Below are 6,299 nucleotides of genomic sequence, written 5' to 3'. Positions count from 1 at the left end.
CGGGGGGCTGCTCATCGCTGATTGGACGGTTGACGTGTGTTGATGGCCGCCCGGCCGTTTACAGCCGTTAACGGTCGCTAGCGCTCGCGATAAGGCGCATGCGTGCGGAAGCCCCCGCTGCAGCGCGCCGGGGCGCGCGCCGCCCGGGCACTTTCTCACCTCGCGGGTGGGCAGCGCAGCCGCCGTGAGTCCCGCGGCGGTCAGCCGGCCTGCGAGACCGAGGCTCCTCGGTGACGAGGGCCCCGCCTCCCTACGGCAGCCCTCCAGCGCAGCACCTGTGGAAAGAACAAGACAAAGCAAAAATTGGCTTTTCAGGACTTTACCACAGCAGAGTTTACAATCATAAACTTCTCCAAGTTAAAAACCGTTTCCTGGGTTAATTAAACTCTAATGGTTCCTGGAGAAGATTCAGTCCCGCAGAAGTAACAGGCATTACCATAAGGCTGAACAAAATCCCCTTTTCCCCAGCAATAGCTTTGCCAACCTCTCACTAAACTCATGGTGTAACTTTAAATGACACTTTATGAATTACTCAGTGGTAGAGTCACCTAGAGAATTGGTAATGAATATTAAACCCTTTCTTACCTTAATCTCTAGTTTTGAAGTATTTTTACTCTCAAGAAATGTAAGTAATGCGACTGAATACTTAATTTAATACAAGCCACATATAGATCCTCTTTAACTGACCTACTTTGGAATGTGACTGTCATCTGAATGCTATTCCATTTTATCCAGTTAACAGCAGTTTTTTTTATATGTAGAGTGAACTCTTCTTAAATAATGAATGAGAGAATGAACTTCTGAATAGAGTTGCTCAACAGAAGGTTTTGTTTAAAGGCCCTCCTCACGCATGAAGCATTTCCAGATGATACAACATTTTTAAACAAACGTCTTTTTTTTTGTTTCTTTTCAATCACATCATACTTTAAAGTACTGGTGAAATAATTTAATAAAGATTTCTTATTTAAAATGCCAGTGTTTATAACAACATTGCCATGCAAATGAACACTTCCCTGCTTTATTAGCATCCCTAATATTCCTTTAATATCTATTTTTGTACATAGTTAAGTCCACTTCAGCTCAAATAAGAGTCATTTCATCTGTTTCTGCTCCCCATGAATGAGGGAGTTGCAGTGCAGCCCTGAGCTGGAGAGTGAAGCCTTGGGAGCTGAAGCCCCACCAATGCTTCCCAGGCATGACACTGGTATGATTTGTTCCCAGTAGTTAGGTCAAGATGGAAATGACAGTTTGAATGTCAGAATTTGCTGGTTTGCCTGAGGAAAGCTGGTGTTTGCACATGTTATGGAATCAAAGTTCATATTAATTACTCTGTTTAGTCACTGAAGAATAGAATTCTGTTTTAAAGTCATACTTAATTTATAAAGAATAAATAGCATTGAAAACTAGGTGACCCTGTGTGTGCAGGGGGTCTGGACTAGATGATCTCAAAAGGTTCCTTCCAACCTTAAAGATTCTATGATTCTATAAAAGATACTCAGATTTCCGTTTTACATTTCCTTTGTTTTGTGGAAGGGCACACAATAAAGCACAGTTATACCCTGCTGCTCCTCAAGGTGGCTATCTACACAAAGCAGCTGCACTTTCCTCCATTTGTAGAGCTGCCTTTTATGCTGCTACAAAAGGCCTAGTATGGCTGCTATAAATCCTATTATCCCAAATTTCATGTTTACATTTTGAGTATAAATAAATTACATGTGCGGATAAATGACATACAAATATTAGCCTAAGCATATCATTATAATATTTGAGAAGAAATGTGCACAGGCAAGTTATAAAAAATAAAATACCAAAATATTAGCAAGGAACGACTACATATGCTATACCTAGTATTCCCGAAACAAATATTTTAAAAATATTTCCCTAATCCATGTTGTTATGCGTTTAGCCCTCTATTATTTCAGCATACACTATTTAGAAACTGGGCTCTTCTATCAGCAGGATGGTGCTTGTGAAATTCAACCCGAGTTAATGTGCTATCGACCCACTGGGCTGGCATTGCAGCTCCGTGTCACTGACGGACCACGGATGAAAGAAAGGCCAAGGCTGTTATTTACGCTAAAGCTCCTTCATGCTCCTTTAGAAGTATAAAGGAATTGTAAAGTGATAACAGGGCTTTGGCAGTGTAAAATGGGCCTATTACGTTCCTTTCATGTTGAAAACCCTGTCCGCAACACCAATACAAAGAGGTGTTTGCCATCAAACTGCAAATTACTATTTTTAGACCACACTCTTGATAAAAGAAATATCTTTTTTAATAATGGCAGAACGGTAAACAAATTCCACTTTCAAATGACACAACACTCTACAGTTAAACATTATACTGATAACATGAAACAGAGTTTTGTGTTGTGCCAGGATAGCAGACTGTGTTCATTTATCACAACATCATCCCCGAAGTGCAGAATCTTCAATGAAGAACAGCTGATTTTTTTCTACTACTTCATACATAGAAACAGCAGCTATTTATCCAGCTGCATTAAAAACGAGAGAAAAAGTCCTTGTAGAAGCATCAAAGCCAGCATTGTAGTACTTTCTAAACATTAGTTATGTGATAAAAGAAGACCTGGATAAATATGTTAGGTATTTCTGCCTCCTCCTGTTTTTCCTCATCATCCACAGTTCCAATAAACGATGAGATAAAATAAGTATTAGTTACATAGTTTGGGTCCGGAGAGGAAAAAGCAGCACCCAGCCTGAAGCTGTACTTACTGCGCACACTGAAGAGTATTTTGTAAAAGGCACATTGCAGCCACAGCGGAGCCACGATATGCTCCCACCAGCATAACCAAAGCATCAGTATCTTCTTTCTCCAGGGTAGGAGCTGGCTCTGCTGGCTCTGACTCTGTAAAAAAAATCCATCAGTAAACTGCAGTTTGTGCATAGCACTGTTTTTTCTCACAACTTTCCAAGATTATACCAGCTTGGCAGTTTATGATTAAATATTGTGTCTCTTCAGGTTGTGTAATCTGCCTAGTTGGGAAGATGTTGTCTGCCCAAACCAGATTTATGTTACTGTAGTCCCCAGGAAAAGAAAAGAAAAGAAAAGAAAAGAAAAGAAAAGAAAAGAAAAGAAAAGAAAAGAAAAGAAAAGAAAAGAAAAGAAAAGAAAAGAAAAGAAAANGAAAAGAAAAGAAAAGAAAAGAAAAGAAAAGAAAAGAAAAGAAAAGAAAAGAAAAGAAAAGAAAAGAAAAGAAAAGAAAAGAAAAGAAAAGAAAAAGAAAGGAAAAGAGAAGAGAAGAGAAGAAAAAAAGGCAAAAAAAAAAAAAAAGAGTAACAAGAAGCAGAATTATCGATCTGAAAAATTTCTCTAACATTGCTGTGGATTTTTCATCAGGGTATAAATCAAGCCTGGAGTATAACTGAACACATTAGGTATAAAGTTAGGTATAACTCAAGACAGGATATTGTGCATTGTTGCTACAGTTCCTTCTGGCCCTCTAACCAGTCAAAAGCACCAACATGGTCCTTTAATATGGGCATCCTTAACATAGCATCACAAGACTAGCTCATGTGGAGATTGATTGCAAGTGTTAAACAGAAAAAAAGTTACTTCTCCTAAAACAGACTTTCCTAAAGTGAGTGCTTCCATCCTAAGTAGGTAAGGAGGACCTGACAAAACTCCTTTGAGAACCATTTTTCTGCTCACAATGTTTCAACCTTGCCTAGCTCCAGTGTTACAGCAGAGCACTCCTTCCACATCCCTTAGTGAATGCATTTTAATACTGTGCATTTTTAATGTGTACCAGATAAAGTCAGTGCTTTCCATCACTGAATGTGACAGAACATGTTTTCTGTTAAAATTTATCAGTTTCTTGAGCAGTGAGATGAATCGACAGGGTAAGTGCACTTCTTCATCCCTCAGCCTTTGTTAAAATTCCCCTTCTCTACTACTTAAACTTTCACACACGCTGTGTTTGACTTTTGGAAGGGAAACTGAGGATATAAAGATATTAGTTCTGCATTCTGCTAGCAGACACCGCTGTATAGTGTTGACTTTTTAAAATGTGCTAATCCAGTAGACATCTAGAACTGTAAAGTGCTGCCAGACTAACAGCAGTTGGTCCCATGAAGGGCAAGGGACTATCTGGACCAAACCTGGACACGTGGGAGGAGGTCAGGCAGCAACAGCCTCATAAACCACTCTGAATATCATGGGGTGACTCTTGGGAATGAGTTTTGCAGGAATCCAGCGGATGTTACCTACAACCTGGTAGGAAGCAGCAGTGGCTCTAACAGCTGGTTCTATTGAGGCAGGCAGAAATCTTGCAGAGCACCTTTGATCTATAAATTAAATTTATATCAGGCAGCCATACTCATAATAAGAGATTTCTCATTTTTAACTCATTCACATTAATTTCAGTAGGCATTACGTCTTCTGAAATAATTGACCATAAAGGTTGTACTTAACATACTGAAAAATATACTTTCCTCTCCCCTTCTGTTGCAGCAAGAGCAGGACAATAGCACTAAGCATCACCAAATAATATATTGCTTTTTGGCCAGACATAAATGAGCAGATTCAAAATAAAAGGCTTGGATACATCTGTTAACTGTCAGCATGAGTGAAATTCCCCTTGGTTTTTGTTCGCAATTGTAACCAAAAACATAAATCTAACTTTAAAGGAATGAGGCTTGAGCCAGAAACCCGTGCCTTGCGTACACTTAAAAGGGTTGGCTGGTAGAGCTACACCTTGGAGCTCTATTGGCAAACACACATTCATGGAGACACATCTTACGCTAGCAAAAGAATTCCTTTCTGGTATAACTTAAATCCACTTCCCAAATGGATTGTGCTATTCTGGCTAGTGGAAAAACAACAGCACCTACGTGAGGGGTTTTGCCAGTATGGCTGTGGCTCTAGAGAAGGGATTTTTCATCATTCTGACAGCTATTTTGGCAAAGCTTCTACATTCAGTCCGAGTCCAAGTTAAAATTGGCATTGTTTTATGCTGAGAATAAAGCAGAAGAGAGGCATTGCCAGTTTATGGCCCCAATTTTATATTACTTGAAATTGTTTATTTTAAAGGAATGTGTGGGGCAGGATCCATGTGGTCCTTTGGATCTTCTCCTCTCACATTTGTGCTGCATTAAAACCTTTTGTTCTTTCAGGGAGTGAGCTTAGGCGACTGAGAAGCTACTATTACTAGAAAAGATAATGTCTATATCTTTTATCCCAGAAATAACTACCTTGATACTTCAAGCAATTTTCCAAAGTCAAGTCAACTGCAAAAGGAAGCCTCTGCGCACTGGACATGTGACATGTAGATTAACATGTCATTTTCCTTTACTTTGTCTTCAATTCAACAAAGGATTTAAGCCTGGGATTAATTTTAGGCACTACTACAAGTCCTTTTCAAATTTAGTAGTCATGTCAGATATAACAATGCTCCTTTCTGAACTTTAATTAAGCAGATATTTTAAATTAATCATATGCTTCAGCACAGCGTGGAATCAGGATTTCTGTCAAAAATGTAAGTATATGTAGAATAAGGCCTTTTTTTTTGTGGTATTATTTGCATTTTTTTTTTCCTGAACTGCATGAGAAGTCTGTATTTTGAAGATGTCCTACATGGTCTACTTTTCCAATAAATGAATTTACATATTTGATTTTTTTTTTCCCCTCCCTCCTTTGCCAATTGAATCTGCTTGGTTTCTGACACGCACGTGGAGAAGTTTTCACTGATTCTGTAATTACGGCTGCCCTCCTTCCCCAGCCTGTTTCGTGCCTGTGTTGCTGACACGAGGCCATGTCCCGCCTGGGGACAGCACAAGGACCGTTCCCAGCACGTAGGAAATCTCCTGCGCAATCAGGCACCGCTGAAGCGCTCAGCCAATTGGATGAGGAAGTCTGATTTAATCGAGACTTCTTCCTTCCTTTTTGTAAAACACAGAATGTGCCTCTTACAAGAAAACACAGACATCCTTTTCTGCAGTTTGAAAATGAAAAGCAAGCCTTCTCTGAGCCTGTCCAGACTCCAAATGCTCCACAACTAACAGCCCTTCCGAAGCTTCCAGGTGTGTATTTATTGACTACAGTTTCTGATGTTACTTATAACTCAGTGAAGCAGCTTGAGGGGAATTTACCATGAAAAAGAATGGACCAAATGTCTCTTCAAAATATAACTACATAATCTGGTGCAGGTTTCTTTGTATTCTGGATTTATTTTCAAGTGTAGAAATAATCAGTAACTTGGCTAAAATAGTTTACAATGACTGTTAGATGTGAAAATGAAACTTTATCTTGATACTTGCAAAACTTCTGCAGCCTATTTACAGTC

The sequence above is a fragment of the Nothoprocta perdicaria genome, unplaced genomic scaffold (assembly GCF_003342845.1).
Source record: "Nothoprocta perdicaria isolate Ctin4 unplaced genomic scaffold, notPer1 scaffold_18, whole genome shotgun sequence".
NCBI classification, from domain to species: Eukaryota; Metazoa; Chordata; class Aves; order Tinamiformes; family Tinamidae; genus Nothoprocta; species Nothoprocta perdicaria.
This window is presented reverse-complemented; position numbering follows the sequence as displayed.